The sequence below is a fragment of the Lynx rufus genome, unplaced genomic scaffold, assembly GCF_022079265.1.
Source record: "Lynx rufus isolate CCGP_SWC_20201006 ecotype Redwood Valley unplaced genomic scaffold, mLynRuf1.p SCAF_16, whole genome shotgun sequence".
Taxonomy (NCBI): domain Eukaryota; kingdom Metazoa; phylum Chordata; class Mammalia; order Carnivora; family Felidae; genus Lynx; species Lynx rufus.
This window is the reverse complement of record NW_025814830.1, coordinates 31,467,855-31,487,078: the sequence shown is the minus strand read 5'-3', so window position 1 is coordinate 31,487,078 and position 19,224 is coordinate 31,467,855. Positions and strand designations below refer to the sequence as shown.

The 19,224-nt window shown below is 45.2% G+C and overlaps 1 long non-coding RNA gene across 1 annotated transcript; it reads right to left on the bottom strand.

Annotated features, from left to right (window-relative positions):
* Positions 1-1,917: 1,917 nt before the first annotated feature.
* LOC124511843 (uncharacterized) lies at positions 1,918-19,138 on the bottom strand. The gene is made up of 4 exons (XR_006961966.1): positions 18,995-19,138; positions 16,598-16,692; positions 12,632-12,819; positions 1,918-2,190 (listed from the first exon to the last, which is right to left on the bottom strand). It is a non-coding gene; the product is annotated as an uncharacterized LOC124511843 (long non-coding RNA).
* Between the last annotated feature and the right edge of the window lie 86 nt (positions 19,139-19,224).

Below are 19,224 nucleotides of genomic sequence, written 5' to 3'. Positions count from 1 at the left end.
TGTTAAATAATAGAAATATGTATATTGGCTTCTCCACCCAATTTCTGGTACAACGTTCCTAAAATCTTTGTAATTTCCTAAGTAATAAGGGCACCAGGAACAACTTTTGTTCTAATATTTGTTGTTTTACCCTGGTTCTTGACATAGAGCTCCTAAATCCCTTGGCATTCCTGGGTGATAGGAGTGTGGTTTGTTCTATGAAGTGACTATTGGCAGGTTCCTGGGTAGCTTCAGCACAGGGGCTGGTGACCTGAAAGACCAAGCATGGCACTTTTAGCCCCACCCCCCATCCTCCAAGATGGAGAGAAGGGTTGGAGATTGAGTTAATGATCAGTTATGCTTGTATGATGAAGCATCCATAAAAACCCTAAAAGTATGTGGTTCAGAGAGCTTCTGGGTTGGTGAACACATCTACATGCCAGGAGGGTGGCACACCCCAAGTCCACAGAACAGAACCTCCTGCACTCAGGACCCTTCTGGACCTCATCCTATGGACTTTATCAGCTGTTCATCTGTACCTTTTATTATATTCTTTCTAATAAATTGGTAAACATGAACAAATGTTTACCTCCCTTCTGTGAGGCATTCCAGCAAATTATCTCCCCCTGAGGAGGGAGAGGTGGGAACCCTGATGTAGCTGGTCATCACATTCAAGTGGAAGGGAGTGAGGCCCTATCCCTCCAAGAGATTAGTGACAGAATTTGTGGCCATCTTTATCTACCACATAATCTGCAAAATATACATAAATATTTAGCTCAAAGTATTGCAAGAATCATGTCAGATTTGTAAGAAGTGTTTTCTTTATTATTATATTATTATATCAAGGGATAATTATTATTATATTAAGGGATAAATAAGTGTTTCATTGTTTTTATTCTTTTAGAGTTCTTATTTTTAATTTTTTTATGTTTATTTATTTTTGAGACAGAGAGAGACAGAGCATGAATGGGGGAAGGTCAGAGAGAGAGAGGGAGACACAGAATCTGAAACAGGCTCCAGGCTCTGAGCTGTCAGCACAGAGCCCGAGGCGGTGCTTGAAGTCACAGATAGTGAGATCATGACCTGAGCCAAAGTCGGAGGCTCAACCAACTGAGCCACCCAGGCGCCCCTTATTTTTTTATTTTTTAAGTAAGCTTTAGGCCCTAGCTGGGACTTGAATTCATGGCAACCCTGAGATGAAGAGTTGCGTGCTCTACCAACTGAACCAGCCAGGTTCCCGATTGTTGTTATCCTTTTAAAAGGTCACATTTGGCATCAGAGAGTACTTAAATTAGGATGGAATTTTTCACTTAATAGGGTTTGCCTCAAAAAGTGCCTGGCTGTCTCAGTCAATAGGAATAGGCAACTCTAACTCTCATGGTGTTCAAGCCCCAAATTGGGCATAGAGCTTGCTTTAAAAAAAGGCGGGAACGGGGGGGGGGGGCGGCGGTAAGAGGTTTGCCTAAGAGTTGAACTGTTACGGTCCAGGCAGAGGTGACAGTAACAGATGGCCTAGACACAACAAAAGCACTGGAGGTGGAGATCAACGGAAAGATTGGAATACATTTGTAGGATGAGGATTAAACTTTGACCTTGACCTCCCTCAACCCCACCCCACGACCCCCAGTGTTTTCGTTTTTGTTTTTTAAGTGTATTTATTTATTTTGAGAGAGAGAGCACAGGAGCAGGGGAGGGGCAGAAAGAGAGGGGGAGAGACAGAATGTGAAGCAGGCTCTCCACTGTCATGGCAGAGCCCGTCTCAGGCCTCGAACTTACCAACCTGTGAGATCATGAGATGAAATCAAGAATTGGTTGTTTACCCAACTGAGCTACCCAGGTTCTCCCCTGCCCCCCCGTGTTAACCTTAATGATAAAATTGTCAGTCATTTTGCCAGCAAATTAGGTTTATTCAGGAACAATAGAGAATCGCAGGTCAGAACAAACAAGCCGTGGCAAAACCAGAGCCAAGTCTAGAGAACAAGGTTTTACAGAGGAAGGTGGAGAGTTGGGAGGCGCTGTTGTAAACTGAAAGTCCATTGGAGTAAACTGGGAGTTTGAAGTGTTGTGACTTCTCATTGGCTGGGTTGTGACAGTCTCTCATTGGCTGGTCTGTTGCTGGAGGAGGAGGAAATCTTTCTTCTTCCGGCTGGGGTGGTAAAGTATAGGTTTCCTCCTGTTGAGAATGCAAGGTACGCCTCTTCGTGTTGGGGTCTGCAATTGAGGAGGTTGTGAGAGCTCCCCTTTCTGGCCTTATGACTCCATTTTAAATAAGGTTTCTTTATTCAGTTTCCCACAGGTTTCCCCATCTGGAAATGAGGCTAATATGAAAGATGTCAGCTGCTCTGAGATTCTGAATATAGTTCACTGTTAATCCTTTAGGAGGTCGCATAGCCAAGTGGCTAACGGTGCAGGCCCAGAAATGGCACCAATCTGGGTTTGAATCTTGGCTCTACCAGTGACTGGCTATGTGGCTCAGTTTCCCCATCTGTAAACTGGGAGTTCTCACAATAGTCCCTGCTTTACAGAGTTATGGTGAATAAAGGAGACAATGAATGTAAAGGGCTCAGAGCAGGCCCTGGCACACAGTGAGCACTCCACTGAGGTTAGACATCATCACTGTTACCATCAGGAGGGAGCTGCTTAGCATTTAGTTGTCTTTTCTGGTTTCAGGGCTTTGGAGTGGGAAACAGAAGGAGCAACTACCAGCTGAACAATGATACTCTGCTAGTTTGGTTACTACCACTGCCTCACTGGCAGCAGTAAGTCCTATCTCCTCCCCGTCCTTGGCACATGTACCTCTGAGGCAGGTTGCTTTCTGCAATGTGTAGGCCAGAGGTAAGCAATGCCACCAGGCAGGCCAGTTTAGACTGATCAGGGATAATTAATACAGCAGGAAATGGAGTGACTGCCACGTGGATGGAGGTGAGCCCCCGGGGCCCTGCCCTCACAGCCTGACTCTCCGGCTCTCTGCTCACAGCCTCTAGACTCCCCTCAACACCAGACTCTGAGAGGACACCTGCAAAATCTTCTACAACACAGAGGACAATGGCTTCAATGAGGTGAGTCACCCCTCTCCTCAGTGAGGGCTGTAGAGAGGGCAACTTTCTCCTCTTCAGCTGGCAGAGAGCAAAGGAAAAAGAGGAGCTCATAACCCCAATGCACAGCGTCCTTACTCTCTCTCTCTCTCTCTCTCTCTCTCACACACACACACACACACACACACTCCCAATTCTATTTACAGCAATTCTGTGAGGCAAGCAGATAGGTGAGGCCACATTTTGTTTTAAAAAATCTTATTTGGGGGGCACCTGGGTGACTCAGTTGGTTGATCCTGAGACTTTGGGTCAAGTCATGATCTCACAGTTCATGAGCTTGAGCCCCACATCGGGCTGACAGCACCCAGCCTGCTTGGGATTCTCTCTGACCCTTTTTCTCTGCCCCTCCCCTGCTTGTTCTCTCTCTCCCTCTCTCTCTCTCTCTCCTCTCCCTCTCCCTCTCAAAATAAATAAACATTTAAAAATAAATAATAAAAAATCTTATTTTGGGGGGATGGGGAAAATGGATGAAGGTGGACAAAAAGTAAAAACTTTCAATTATAAGATGAGTAAGTTTTGGGGATATAATATACAGCATGGTGACTACAGTTAATACTGTCTTGTATATTTGAAAGCTTCCAGTGGAGTAAATCTTAAAAGTTCTCACCATAAGAAAAAAAATATTTGTTAACTATGTGAGGTAATTAGTTGTTAACTAAACTTGTGGTAATCATTCCACAATATTTATTTATTTATTTATTTATTTATTTATTTATTTATTTATTTAAAAATTGTTCAATTTTTTTAAAGTAGGCTCCACACCCATCATGGGGCTCAAACTCACGACCCCAGGATCAAGAGTCACATGTTCCTCAGACTAAGCCAGCCAGGTGCCGCTTTCTTTTTGCTTTTTATTTTTTGAGAGAGAAAGAGCACAAGCAGGGGAGGGGCAGAGAGAGAATCCCAAGCAGGATCCATGCTGTCAGTGCAGAGCTCAACCACAACCTGAGCTGATATTAAGTCAGATGCTTATCTTTTTTTTTTTTTTTTTAATTTTTTTTTTCAACGTTTATTCATTTTTGGGACAGAGAGAGACAGAGCATGAATGGGGGAGGGGCAGAGAGAGAGGGAGACACAGAATCGGAAGCAGGCTCCAGGCTCCGAGCCATCAGCCCAGAGCCCGACGCGGGGCTCGAACTCGTGGACCGCGAGATCGTGACCTGGCTGAAGTCGGACGCCTAACCGACTGCGCCACCCAGGCACCCCAAGTCAGATGCTTATCTAACTGAGCCACCCAGACATTCCTCTTTTTGCTTTTTAAATTGCAAATGCAATATATTGTCCTTATTAAGAATTCAAACAAGGGGTGCCTGGGTGGCTCAGTTGGTTAAGCGTCCGACTTCGGTTCAGGTCATGATCTTGCAGCCCATGAGTTCAAGCCCCATGTCGGGCTCTGTGCTGACAGCTCAGAGCCTGGAGTCTGTTTCAGATTGTGTGTCTCCATCTCTCTCTGCTCCTCCCCCACTCATGCTCTCTCTTCGTCTCTCAAAAATGAATATTTTAGGGGCGCCTGGGTGGCGCAGTCGGTTAAGCGTCTGACTTCAGCCAGGTCACGATCTCACGGTCCATGAGTTCGAGCCCCGCGTCAGGCTCTGGGCTGATGGCTCGGAGCCTGGATCCTGTTTCCGATTCTGTGTCTCCGTCTCTCTCTGCCCCTCCCCCGTTCATGCTCTGTCTCGCTCTGTCCCAAAAATAAATTAAAAAAAAAAAAATGAATATTTTAAAAATATTTAAAAAAAAGAATTGAAACAATACAAAAGTTTGATGTACTCCAGATTTAATTTTATTATTGTTTAGAATTATTATGCCCATCTTGTAGACCTGAAAACAAACTACCCTAAGGCTGTCCGGGCAGTAGGAAGCAGAGTGTGAACTAGAATTCAGTTTTTTGTGTCTAAGGGCAGGGTTGTTCAGGCTGTATAGCCCCTGTCAGGAGGACCCTGGCCCCTATTCTGGGTTAATCAGGAAGAAACTTACAAAGACCATGACAAAATACTCAACAGGCAGGCCCTGATCCACATCAGAGATAACATTCACTCCGTTGGGTGAGATAGGACTGTCCTCAATTTCCCCTGCAGTATATACCATCACTCCACACCTGTCTCTCCCACCTAACAGGGTGTGCATATCTAAATACAAATAAGTAAGAGTCTAGAGGTAACTCTGAATTGACTCTGATTTCATTAGGGAAGTGATTCATGGGGGCACCTGGGTGGCTCAGTCTGCCGAGCATCGGACTCTCTCTCTCCCTCTCCCTCTCTCAAATAAAACACACACACACACGCACACAAAGAAAACATTAAAAAAAAAAAAAGAAGAAAGAAAGTGATTTATGCAAACCACAGCACTCTGATTTTTCTTTTTTTAAGTAGGCTTTACACCCAACGTGGGGCTTGAACTCACAACCCTGAGATCAAGAGTCACACGCTCTGCTGACTGAGCCAGCTGGTTCCCCAGTGCTGTATGATTTTTTTAAACAAAATAAGCAGCAGGAGATGTCACCAGGAATGGTAACAACTCAGAGGAGATGGCTGCCTCACCGCAGTGTTTCTGCCTCTGCTTCCTGTGCTGGTGCTGGGCCCTTGGGGTTCTGATTTACCATTGCAGGAACCCAAAAATCCGAAGTACCTCGCATCTTCATTTATTTTATTTTTTTATTTTTATCTTTTATTTATTCACAATTTCATTTGACCATTGACAAAGGATTATTGTATACAGGGAGCTGTTGCAGGTCACCAAATTTTGGTTTTCAAACAAGAATTAACACTTCAGGAGCATTTACCGGGTACTCTAGCTCAGATTTCTGCCAAGAAGTTTGGCAGCCATTCAGCCTTGCAAAGTTCCTGCTGCACATGCCCAGGTGGAAATAGGTGGCAAGTTATAAGGAGTGACAATAGGTGGGAGAAGAGGACCAGAGAGCCCTTGCCTCTGTCTGAATGAGCCAAATTTTAAAAAATAAATTGTGGGGGCACCTGGGTGGCTTAGTCAGTAAACGTCCAACTCTTTAACTTCGCCTCCGGTCATGATCTCACATTCCTGGGTTCCAGCCTCGCATGGACTCTGTGCTGATGGCGCGGAGCCTGCTTGGGATTCTGTCTCCCTCTCTCTGGCCTTCCTGCTTGCTCTCTCTCTCTCTCTCTCTCTCTCTCTCTGAAAATAAATAAAAATAAACTTAAAAAAAAAATAGGGCACCTGGGTGGCTAAGTCAGTTAAGGGTCTGACTTTGGCTGAGGTCATGGTCTCAGAGTATGTAGGTTTGAGCCCTGTGTCGGGCTCTGTGCTGTGTCTCCCTCTCTCTCTGCCCCTCCCTGGCTCGCATTCTGTCTCTCAAAAATAAATAAATGTTAAAAAATGTTTAAATCATACATACATACATAAATAGTGAACTCTGGCCCCTAGATCAGAATAGAGCCCACTGGCTTGTCCGAGCTGGCTGGTACTTGGTAACCATCTTCCTGGGGAAAGGTTGTAGTGGTACCTGCAGCTTCATGCAGGTGTTCCCCAGGGGCAGCTCCAAGAGGCCAGAGGGCACAAGCTCAGGTCTCACATGCCCTACTGGAAGTTTTCATCATGTTGGGTGTCAATGTAATTAGACCCTGTGCCAGAAGTATAGTATATTGTGATTAAACCCTTAATCCTGGAAAGATCTTGGACTGATTCCTCTCTGCTGGTCCTGGAGGTTTATGGCATGATTCAGGGCATTGGTTTCAACACCCTCAACCTCTAGTCACCCTGCCGGGGGCGGGGAGGGGGGGCACGGAGGATGGCACAAGGCTACCAGGGGCATTATGCTGGCAACACACACAAGCAACCTCTTCTGAAGGTACCAGTTCCACATGGCCACCCCAGTAAGTGGTTGGTCAGGTGGGGTGCGAGACAGTGAGAGCCATGCCTTGCGGTCTGGAGATCGTTATTATAGGCATCGCTTTTCTCCACCTCTGCAACTAGTCCAGTCCACCATCATCTGTTGCCTGGACTATTATAATATCCTTCTAATTTGGTGATTCTGAAGTCACTGCCTCAGCCTCTCCAGTCAACTTAGTAGTCTTTAAGTTTTAGCAATCACCTTTAGCCCATGTGATTGTTTAACTTTCTTTGTATATCTAAGTATAAGGTTATATCTATAACCTTTCTTTGTATATCTATACATCACGCGTTGTTTCCTCGAAAGACTTGGAACAAACCCTCTTGCACAACACCAGGACACAACCTCTGAATACAGAGATAACATCCGTAGCTGGCACCACTGAGTATGCACGTGGTCAAGGAGTGTCACCGACCACTGTGCTCCCCTTTTACTGATTAACTGCCCTGAAGTTCCTTTAAAAATCTTTGGGCCAGGCAGAAACCTCAGAGTTGATTTTTGGACAAGAGTCCACTTTCTCCCCAGGTGCCTGGCCTCCTGAATAAAGCTCCTATTCGTTGCCAATCAAAATTCTTCTCTTGAGTATTGGCTTTTTGAGCGAAAGGCCACCGAACTTGGGCTTTTTGGTCGCAAATTTCTGCTGCCACCCTTGTTTTCCTATAGTCTCCTGTCCTTGCAATCATCTTTTACTCTTTTTTTTTTTTTAAGGTTATTTATTTATTCTGAAGGGGGGGAGGCAAGAGCAGGGGAGAGGCACAGAGACATGGGGCTCAAACTCACGAACCGCGATATTAAGACCTGAGCTGAAGTTGAACGCTTAACCGACTGAGCCACCCAAGGACCCCTGCAACAGTCTTTTAAAACTCGTCATCCTCAGCTCAAAATCCTCTATGGCTTCTCTTCTTACTAGAGGAAAGCCGAGGTCCTCACCTTGAATGACAGGCCCCACAGTCCTATTTCTCTGTGACCTCCTGTTCTACCACCCTCCTCCTCCCTGTCCACCACCTCAGCTCTGCTTCATTTTCACCTACAGACTCAGCAGATGTCAGCCTCAGGGTCTATGTGCTTCCTGGTCCCTGGCCTGGAACCCTTTGCCACTAGATGCCTGCATGGCTTCCTCCCTCAGCTCCTCAGGTCTCTGCTCAGATCCTAGTCAGAGATCTCCTCAAACAAAAATAAGTGCCCACCTCTTTGTCACTCCAGCAACTTGTTCTGCTTCATTACTTGTCACAGCACTTTGATTGCCTAGTGTGCTTGCTTGATTTATTGTTTATATATGTATGTATGTATGTATGTATGTATGTATTTATTATTGTTTATCCCCCTGTCCCTCCCTGTTTTGTTTTTAATTTTTTTTTCATATTTATTTATTTTTGAGGGGCACCTGGGTGGCTCAGTCAGTTAAGCGGCTGACTTTGGCTCAGGTCATGATCTCACGGTTTGTGGGTTCAAGCCCCACGTTGTGGGTTCTGTGCTGGCAGTGCAGAACTGCTTGGGACTCTCTCTCCCTCTCTCTCTGCCCCTCCCCTGCTCATGCTCTTTCTCTCTCTCCCCCTCTCAAGATAAATAAATAAAACTTCTAAAAAAAGTTAACAAAAAAAAAAAAAGAAAGAAATGGATCAGGGGTATAAAGCATAGAAAAAGTTTGTGGGATTCCAAACAAAAAGAACATCTCTATGGGATTCACTGAGTCTGGGGGGACTGGGCGTGGAATAATGGAATGGAGGGAGGGAATATCTGAGGCTCTCTACCACATAACCCCTTCCTACACTTAGCACTCGCTGCCTCCAGCCTCCGAATGGTCCCATCCCTGGGGTGCCTGAGTGCATCCATGCCCCATCCAGTACTTGCAGCCAAACCAGAATTACCTGAGGCAGGGACTCACTCCGTGCCTGGGGACTGTGCAGGTGAACCCGAGGAGATCCAGCAGCCACCGGTAAAGTCACTACAGCGAGGCTGTGACCCCACAGTCAGGGAGAGACAGGCCAGAGACCACGGGGATTAAATGTAGGGCAGGATGTTTGCACACTGTTACAATCCCAGCACCTGTACAGTGTCAGGAACACTGTAAGTACTCAAATATTTGTTGAAAGAAGCAATGGTTGAGGGAGAGGCAGCTGTTCGATTGGAAGCAGAGGACACGGAGGTGAGGGCCCTAGGGTCCAGGAAGAGGATGTGGGATAGAACTGTCATCCTGGGGGAGCAGGTAGGCCCATATCTAGGAGCAGTTTTTGGCTAATTGAAAAGGGCCCCCAGGGAGTCCCAGTTCCTAGCTCTTCTCCCCTCAGCTCCCAGGTTAGGTCTCAGTACCAGAGGCAGCATGTGACGGGGCCCATTCTGCTGGAAGTTGCGGCAAAATGACCTTTGTGCCCTTTTGTCTACACGGGGGACACTAACCTGGCCTGCAATTTCCTGGGTGGGGAGAGGTTTGTGGAGGCCCTGAAGTAGCAGGTGAGGAAGCCTGGGTCAGAGTGGAGTGCTGAGGTCCTTTGTTCTTCTGGAAATCAGCAGCCTGGGAAAGAGGGGCTTCCAGTACCCCTCCAAAATGGGGGCTGCCCCCCCCCCCCATACATTCTGCCTGGGAGAAGAACCGTCAGGTAGGCAGGGCTGGAGAGATCAAAGGCCAAAAATTTCTTCCTTCCTTTTGGAAACAAAGAAGGAGACCTTGTCCCTCGAGCTATCCAAAAAGCTATCTAAAACCCGAGGAGAGATAACTTCTTTCCAAAAGAAGTTCATTAGCATTTAAATATGCACCAATCTCTCCATCTTAAAAAAACAAAACAGAACAAAAACCTCTCCTCTCCCTTCCAGCTACATCTCCCACTCAGATCTGGCTTCTCCTCCCCTCATTCCACAGAAATGGCTCTCTCCAAGGTCACCATCAGCCCTGTCACACAGCCCGAGGCCTTGTCAATCCTTTCCTTGCTGGACTGCACAAAAACACAGTCTCTCAGTGCTCTGGCTTCTGTGATTCTGTGACCTCGCTTAGCCTTTACTTGTCCTCATCCTCTTGGGCTGGGCTGTCCCGAGGCTCTTCCCTCCTTAACTGTGAATGGAAGCACCTCTTCTCAGGGCCTTGAGGCCTCTGCTCTCCGAAGTCTCCCCCACAGCAGCCCTTCTCCCCGAGACTTCAATCCCCATCAGCAGTCTGTCTCCCAGCTCCTTGTCCTGCCGCTTTAGCCCAGGGGTCTCTCAATCTCTCCTCTTGGGTGATTCACAGGCACCTTGAACCCACCATCACTCCTCCACTGTTCCTGCTTTGTGGGGGTGAGTCACCTTGGGCAGACTTAACTTTTTCCTCCCTCACCTTTCATAGGTAGGTTGCCAAAGCCCCACACTTTTATCTCCCTTCCCTCTGGTGGCCTCACTTCCCTCTAATGCTCTACCCAGCCAGTGTCCCCCCGCCCCCCTCCCTTGGGGTAGCTTCCTGGTTAGCCTCCTAGAAACTTCTCTGGCTGGGCACCCGCCCTTTCTCCTTGGTACAGTCAATGTGACCTTAAAACAATGCACATATTAGTATGTCACCTGTTCTACCCCACCCTTCAAAGGTTTCCAGAGCCCTTAAGGATAAAGGGCTGAGCAAGGCTGCTCTAGCAGGTCTCCAGCTACTTCTCTCAACTCCAGCTCTCCTGGCCTTTCAATTCCTCAAAGATGTCCACAGACGCCAGTGTCATCTCTGTAAGGCTCGGGTCTTTGTTGGGATGCAAACTCTCTCTGCCACTCTATCCAGAGAACTCCTACTCCTTCCACATCCTTAGAGAATGCTTGAATGCCTACACTGGGTTATAGATTCCCCAAAGCCTCCTGTGCTTCCCCATTTATTAACATTTATTATACTTGTAATTCTTTGTTTGACAGTTGGCTTCTCTGCTAGCCTGCGAGCAACATCAGCCAGCACCTGAAGGGCCTGTACTCTTCTGAGCTACAATCTAGGGCATGGTGGATGTCTAACCAATGGTTATTTGTGGAAGAAATGAAAGTTCTGCCCTTGTGATGGAGGGGCAGTGGCTGTAGAGCTGGGAGAGTTACTGGCTCATAAGTACTTGATGCTCTAGCCAGAAATACCCTCAGAGCTGGTAGCTGTGAGAGGAAACCCAAATAGGGGTTGGTTGGTCTGAGGGTTACTTTAAGGAGGAGCCTCTTTGCAGAGGCTAAAGAAAACACAGTTGCTGAGTGACCCACTTCTTTGGTCTCCTAGATAGTGAGCCACTACCTGATATTGGAACAAATAGGCTGCTGGCTTCTGTAAAGAATATGAGATCTCATTCCTCAGAATCAAGGTGGGGCCACCCAACTCCTAACCAGTGTCTCACCAGAACCTGCACAGGGGAGGTGACTCAGGACTCAATCTGGGCTAGGTCCTCCTGGGGGTAGGGACGGAAGCTCTTCACTCTTCAACGAGTGAAGGGTGCCAAATGGGACCCAGCCAGAAAGAACCAAGTTCCTGGCTTGAGACCCCAGGACTTGTTTTGGACTTAAAGACAGCTGTGGTTTGGGGACCTGAGAAAAGTGGATGCAGTTAGAAGCCCCATAGCTTGGAGAATATAATTAGGAAAACTGAGGTTAGGGTCAAAAAGTCCCCATTCAAATACCACCTTCCCCAAGAAGCCCCCAAACATCTCCAGTGATCTCCCCTGTCTCTCTATCCAGGCATCTATAGCATAAGAAAAAAAAAAAAAAGTTAGTACTTTTTCTGCTAAAAAATAAAAAAAAAAGTTAATATAAAACTTCAACTCTCTGGGGCGCCTGGGTGGCGCAGTCGGTTAAGCGTCCTCTTCAGCCAGGTCACGATCTCGCGGTCCGTGAGTTCGAGCCCTGCATCAGGCTCTGGGCTGATGGCTCAGAGCCTGGAGCCTGTTTCCGATTCTGTGTCTCCCTCTCTCTCTGCCCCTCCCCCGTTCATGCTCTGTCTCTCTCTGTCCCAAAAAAAATAAATAAACGTTGAAAAAAAAAATTAAAAAAAAAACTTCAACTCTGGAGCAGTGCTTTTCAAAGTTTAAAACATATCAGAATCACTAGGAGGGTAGCCTGGTGGGCTCTAGCCCCAGGGTGTTGGATTCTGTAGATCTGGGCTAGAGCGTAAAGGAGTGTGTTTTGGGGGGCACCTGGGTGCCTCGGTCAGCTGAGTGTCGAGAGCATCTTGATTTCAGCCCAAGGTCATGGGATTGAGCCCCTCATTGGGCTCTGCACTGAGTGTAGAGCCTGCTTAAGACTCTCTCTTTCTCTCTCCCTCTCCCCCTGCCCCCTGCTCATACACACACACACACTCTCTCTCTTTCTAATATAAGAATAATAATAAATCTTAAAAAAAAGTGGGGGGGAAGGGGGTGCCTGGGTGGCTCAGTTTGTTGAGCGTCCAACTTTGGCTCAGGTCATGATCTCGCAGTTTGAGCCCCATGTCAGGCTCTGTGCTGACAGCTCAGAACCTGGACCCTGCTTTGGATTCTTTGTCTCCCTCTCTGTCTGCCCCTCTGCTCACTCTCTGTCTCTCAAAAATATAAACATTAAAAAAAAAAAAAAAAAGAATGTGTATTTCTAACAAGTTCCCTGATGGAGTTGCTGCTGCTGCTGAGGGAACTCCATTGTGAGAACCAGTGCTCTACAGAAACCTACTAACTAGCCAGATAACTGGTACTAATGATTTGACCTTTCTTTTCAAAGGGCTCAGGTGTCCTAGTGCTCCAATACCAACCTGTTCAGGCTCTGGAGATGTTCAAAAGCTTCCTGAAGAATTGTGATCTTCCTCATATGTGGGTTAGGTTCCCCAAAGGCTGGGTCTTCCCGTACACCCAATCTGCTTCTCTTGAGGTGCCTCCCCTTCCAAGCACTCTCACTGCCCTTCTCCAAAGCTCTATGCTGCTATCGCCAAAGTAGTGAAATCTGGGAAGAGGAAAAGGGGGAAGACAAAAAGGTCTACGTGAGGAGGATGGACAAGTAGGCTGCTCCTGGAATTTTCCAGAAGCTGCCGGGTTCCAGTGAAAGTTCTGCCTCTAATTTGCTACTTGACCTTAATAGAGATACTAAGCTCTTCTGAGTCTCTATTTTCGCATCTGCAAAGTGACAGGAAACTTTCTCTGGCTCATATCCTGACTCCTAGAGCTGATGGGAGGGATCAAATTCTTGCCAGCGATTTAGAAAAAATAAACCTTAACACAAGTTGCATTTTGAGAGGCTTTCTCACTTAAAGGTAACTTTGAAAGCCATTTTTCTACACCTCTACCTACCCCCCTCCCCTTTTGAACAGATGTATCTATTTGTCTATTGTCTATATCGAGATAGCAGGATTAGATGTTGTATATGATCAACAGCCTATTAAAAAGAAGTGATTCTCTGGAGTTGACTCTCTTCAAGAGTTTTTTAAGGGCACCTGGGTGACTCAATGAGTTAAGCATCCTACTTCGGCTCAGGTCATGATCTTACCCTTCAGAGTTCAAGCCCCACATTGGGCTCTGTGCTGGCAGCTCAGAGCCTGGAGCCTGCTTTGGATTCTGTGTCTCCCTCTCTCTCTACCCCTTGCGTGCGCGCTCTCTCTCTCTCTCTCTCTCTCTCAAAAATAAATAAACTTCAGGAAAAAAAGGTAAAAAAAAAAAAGAGCCATTCATTCACTTATTTATTCCATATTTATAGAGCATCTACTATGAGCCCATCACCATGCTGAGGCAGATAGCTAAAAATTAAACAGCCTAAAATGCAGGTAAACATATCGCCATCCCAAAGTGATGATATTGGGAGGTGGGGCCTTTAGGAAATGATCAGGTCATGAGGGTGGAGCACTTACGAATGAGATTTGTGCCCTTACAAAAGGAATCCCAGAGAGTTCCCTTGCCTCTGCCACCATACAAGGTTACATCAAGAAGATGGCCATCTAGGAGCACCTGGCTGTATTTGGAAGAGGTTAAATTTCTGATGTACTTATACCCTAGAGCGGGAAGTATGGAGTGCTGAAGAGGAGTTTGGAGGACAATCCCCAATTTATTGCCCACCCCTTCTCCTGTTCAGGACACGGTTCAAGTTTACATCTCTAAGGTCCCTGAAATGATAGTAGAGATAAATGTTAGGTAAAAAAAAAATGTTAAGTCTACCTGAAACCATTATGACACTGTACTAACTTGGATTTAAAAATCCAAGTTAATGGATTTTTAATCCATAGATTAAGTTATGACACTTAACTAACTTGGATTTAAAAAAATTTTCTTTAAAGCAATTATAAATATGAAAAAAGAATGTTAAGTCTACATTGGGGCTCAGATAGTGCCCTGAGAAGTCTGTAATACAAAATGAACTATCTGCCAAGGCAGGCGCCCAGATGGGTGAAGGAAAAAGAGTTTGAGCTAAAAGTCCAGCGTACAGACAACCACTTCAATCATTAGGTCTGTAATCAGAGAGGACACAGAAAATTAGAGCAGAGTCACAGACTTTGTCCAGCTCAGAGTTCTATCAGTAGTCCTAAGGTTCACTCATCTGCCTGGACCCCAGGCATATTTCTTAGACCTGCCCTAATTTGTGTGCAAGCATCCATTTAGATAATTCTAAAGTATCCATGAACCAGAGGCCATGCTGTGTGGCCTTTCCTGTTCCTTCCGAGCTTCTTCTGTGTTCTCTCATGAAAAGAGATGGGGGGATTAACAACCTTAAATTAAGTCAGAAGCTCCTACACAGTCCTAGAACAAATTTCCTGTTAAGGATAGGATCTAGTAATTCAAATGCAAACTCAACTGGAAAACACCAAACACACAGCAGTATTTTCAGGACCTGTATCACTAATTTATAACACCCTGTCAGATTATATATATATATATATATATATATATATATATATATATATATTTTTTTTTTTTTGGTTTGGAAACTATCTGGTTGCTAATGGGCCATTGAACATTACAGCTGGGAGGTTACCTGTTACCTGGGCAGGGGTTTTTCCAAATAATGACTAAGAGCATGGTGCCCGAGAATATGAGCCCTGAAATCAGACAGGTTGGGTTTCAACACTTGCTCTGCCATTGACTAGGTATGTGACCTCCAGCGAGTGATTCAGCTTCTCTAAGCCTTGGTTTTATGATCTGTAACATGGGGTAAATAACTCAATCTGTACCTCACAGGGTCCTGAGGTGTGGATGGGATAAAGCATGTAAAGTTGTATTTTTAGAATATATTGGCTGATCAAAGAAACCTATGCACACATAAGAATTCCAGCACCCCACAGTAGGTCCTTGGCTTCTTAGAAGTCAAAAGTGCACAACCGGGGAGCCATGTAATCTTGCCCGATATCCTCAGAGTAGTGAAGAAGGAAAGAACTGGTCCAGGGAAGGGAATGACCCTCCCAAGGTTACACAGAAAGTTAGGGGTACAGCCTGGTTTAGGACTTGAGTTTCAGAACTTCTCAGTGAGTTTTTTGCAGTGTGCTTCCCTGGACAACTGCCCTCAGGGTAGAGCCACCAAAGTGATACCAAAGCATGGGTGCTTAGGGAGTCAGGAGCTTTGCTGCTAGGCAGTGGTGATGGGCTGGAAGGAGATCAGAACTTAGGGTTGGGCTGTCAGGGAGCTGCTCTGGATAGGACAGAGAATCCTAAGGTAGTCAACAGTACTGTAAATTGAATTTACTGAACCATCTGATAAACGGCACCGAAAAAGGGGAACATGAAGTAGTAAGTCTTGTATTTCTGCTTGCTTTTTTGTTGTTGTTGTTGTTCACCCTTCTTCCAAGCACCTAAACATATATAGTTTGCACAGATCTTTTTTTTTTTTTAATCTTTTTTTATTTTTGAGAGACAGAGAGAGACACAGCCTGAGCAAGGGAGGGGCAGAGAGAGAGGGAGACACAGAATCCGAGGCAGGCTCCAGGCTCTGAGATGTCAGCACAGAGCCTGATGTGGGGCTGGAACTCATGAGAACTCAAGAAACTGAGATCATGACCTGCCGTTTAACTGACTGAACCACCCAGGCGCCCCACAGATCTAAAAGTCTCAAAGTCCTTTGTCTTCTAGGTAAATTTGCCTCAACTGATTGCAACCCAATTCTGTAAGGTTTTTGTTTCCTGACACTTAGGTTTCCTCCTCCAGGCTATTTTGGTAAACAATTAAAAGAGTTTGTAAAATTCTTCCAGAGCTTGGGATGCACAGTTAATTGGGGGGTGAAGGATCAGAAGAAGAAGGCTGAGGAAAGAGGCCAGGTGAGTAATTAACAGCTGGCTGAAGTGTTCTGTTTCTAAATATGTTTTGAACCCTAGGACATGTAATTGCTGAGTGATTTAGTGAATCTTTTGTGAAGGTCTCTAGTAAAATAGTTTGGGCATGATTTCCTACTATGTTTTTCAGTAAAATGAAAAAGTACACCAGGTCAATCTCCTTTACTTTTTACAGTTGGTAAACATTCTATAAGGTCTCTCCACTTCTAGTAGGGATGGAAGCCACCCAGAATTCTTGACAACACACAGTTGAAGGACTTTGATCTCCAGGCTATTGTGTGAATCCTGCAGGTACTTGACTAAGTCAAGGCAGGTCAGGTCCTCAGGAGTGGTATTAATGTGTTATTTCCAGGGTAGGGACTGCAGTGGGCTTTAAGAATGTCCTGGAACAGTCTCAGTATAAAGTAGCAAGTGATTTTTCTGGCAGAGACAGGCTGAAGTGGGGAAAGGCAACTCAGTTTTCTGTCAACTTACCTTATTTTAGGAGATCTATGTTTGAGGTCTGAACTAGTTGTAGAATTACAGAGTTAACCTTAGATAGTTGACCTTTATGGCTATCAGTCTCTTTTCTAAAAAAGAAAAAATGTAAATTATACAAAAAAGACATGAATACATCTGCTTTGTAAACAGTTCAAATAGTGTGGTAATGTAGAGAATAAAAAGCAAAAGCTCCCTTTACCCTTCTTCATTTTACTTCCTTCCCAAGGGATAACCACTAGTGTCAGTTTGGTAGGGACGTATATCTTTCCAACCCCCCCCCCATGTTTATTTATTTATTTTGAGAGAGAGAGAGAGAGAGCGAGCCCAAGCAGGTGAGGGGGAGAGGGAGAGGAGGGAGGGAACCCAACGTGGGGCTTGATCTTAGGAACCATGAGATCATGACCTGAGCAGGTATCAAGAGTCAGATGCTCAACCGACTGAGCCACCCAGATGCAGCTCCAAGCCTTTTATGCATTCAGTTATATGTAAATATAGACAGTTGTTTTTTTCCTACACAGATGGTAACGTAATGATTATGCTATTGTTTTTTCTATTGTACACCTTTTTAAATTTAACAATAAATCTTGAGGGGCTTCTGGGTGGCTCAGCTGGTTGAGCATCTGACTTTGGCTCAGGTGATGATCTTCGGATCATGAATTCGACCCCCACATTAGGCTCTGTGCTGATAGCTTAGAGCCTGCTATGGATTCTGTGTCTCACTCTTTCCCTGCCCCTGCCCCACTCATGCTCTGTCTTTCTCTGAAAAATAAACATTAAAAAAAAAATTAAAAAAAAAAGCCCAGTAAATCTTGGAATCATTTCATTGAAGTACATATAGATTTGCCTCATTCTTTTCAAAAACTAAATAGTATTCCATTGTATGAATGTAGCATACATTTATTTAACCTGTTCTCTATTGTTTCCAATTTTGAGAGGCCCCATAAACAATGTGTCAGTGAATTTTTATACATTCATATCTATACAAATTTGCAATGTTCACCTGTGGAATAAATTCCTAGACATGGAATTACTGGGTCAGTGGGCTTATGCGCTTTCAATTTTGATAAACTTGGCTAAAATGCTATCCACAGATGTTTTAGCAATTTTATACAGCAACGCTGTATACAAAGATTTATTCCTCATCCTTGATATGTTTGAGGGGTCTTTTACCACTAACATTATAATGTTATAAGTCTATTTCCTGATTTTTCAGCATTCATTTGTTTGTGTGTCTACCATGTGCTAGGTACTGTGCTAGGTGCTGGGAATACAGCAATAAACGAGACTGAAACAGCCCTTGCCCTAGCTGCATGTGGGGTTCCTGGATTTCATACAGTTGCTTGAAAACATAAGACAATGAGTAAATGTTTGCTAAAAGAGTTGGCCTCCAACCAAGGAAAGGCAGATGTCAAAAAGTATTTTTAGGACATTATGTTAAGTGAAAGAAACCAATCACAAAAAGACAAATACTGCATGATTCCACCTATATAAGATATCTAAAGTAGTCAAACTCTTAGAAAGTACAATGGTGGTTGTCAGGGACTGGAGGGAGGAAATTGGGAGTTGTTCAACTGGTATACAATTTCAGTTTTACAAAATGAAAAAGTTCTAGGGATCAGTTGTATGACAATGGGCATATATTTAACACTACTGTACAGAACATTAAAAAAAATGGCTAAGATGATAAATTTTATGTGAAGTGTTTTTTATCACGATTTTAAAAAGGGTATTTTTAGACACAAAGGGTAGTATGAAACAGATGGCTAGGAGACAAGCTACTGAGTCTAGCCTAGGAGGGAGTGATGAGGATAGGTATTTTTTCCAAAGGTAGCGAAAACCAACCAGTCAACACTTCCTTCCCGGTCCTCCTACTTTTGTCTGGGAATAGGTGACTATAAAATCTTATAGTCTGCTATAGACAAATCGCAGCAAAATATAGGTTTCTATGCTTTTTCTCCGGAGAGCCTTTCTGATAGGTATCCTTTCTGATACCCATTACAGGGACTAAGCTAAAAAGAGAACCTTAGCTTCCTATGTCTGTGTAAGAGATCTCTTCTTCAATAGGCAGAACTACATAGAAGACAAAGTTCTGATGAGAGTGAAGCAAATTAGGACCAAATAGGAGACTACATTCTCCAGCACACACTGCTCTCTTGGGACGCAGTCAGTGACGGAAAAAGACGCGAAACTTTTGCGACAGGAATGGGGCGCGCGGACGAGGGACGACTACATATCCCAGAAAGCAAAGCGCCATCACTCGTTACAGTCTGGCTTGCTTCTTGCTAGTTGGCGTTCTCAGCCAAAGGAACGCGAGGGGAGGGGAACGTCGCCCCGCAGCGTACCGGACTTGACACTTGGAAAGAGAAAGGAGAGTGGGGGAAAGTGTTTTACCGTAACTCAAAGTAGTTCCCGCGCAGGGAGGTGAGGGTTTGTGGGCCCCCTCCCTTATTTATTGTTTCTCGGAGGCAATCCCAGGCCCTTATTGGTGGAAGACCTCGAGGGCAGGTGGGAAGTCCATGAAGCCCCAAATCGAAGTTATCTGCGTCTCTCCATTGGTCTTCCTCTCGAGCGCAGGCGCGAGAGCGCCGACTCCAGTCCCCAGGGACGGGTGAGCGGCAATT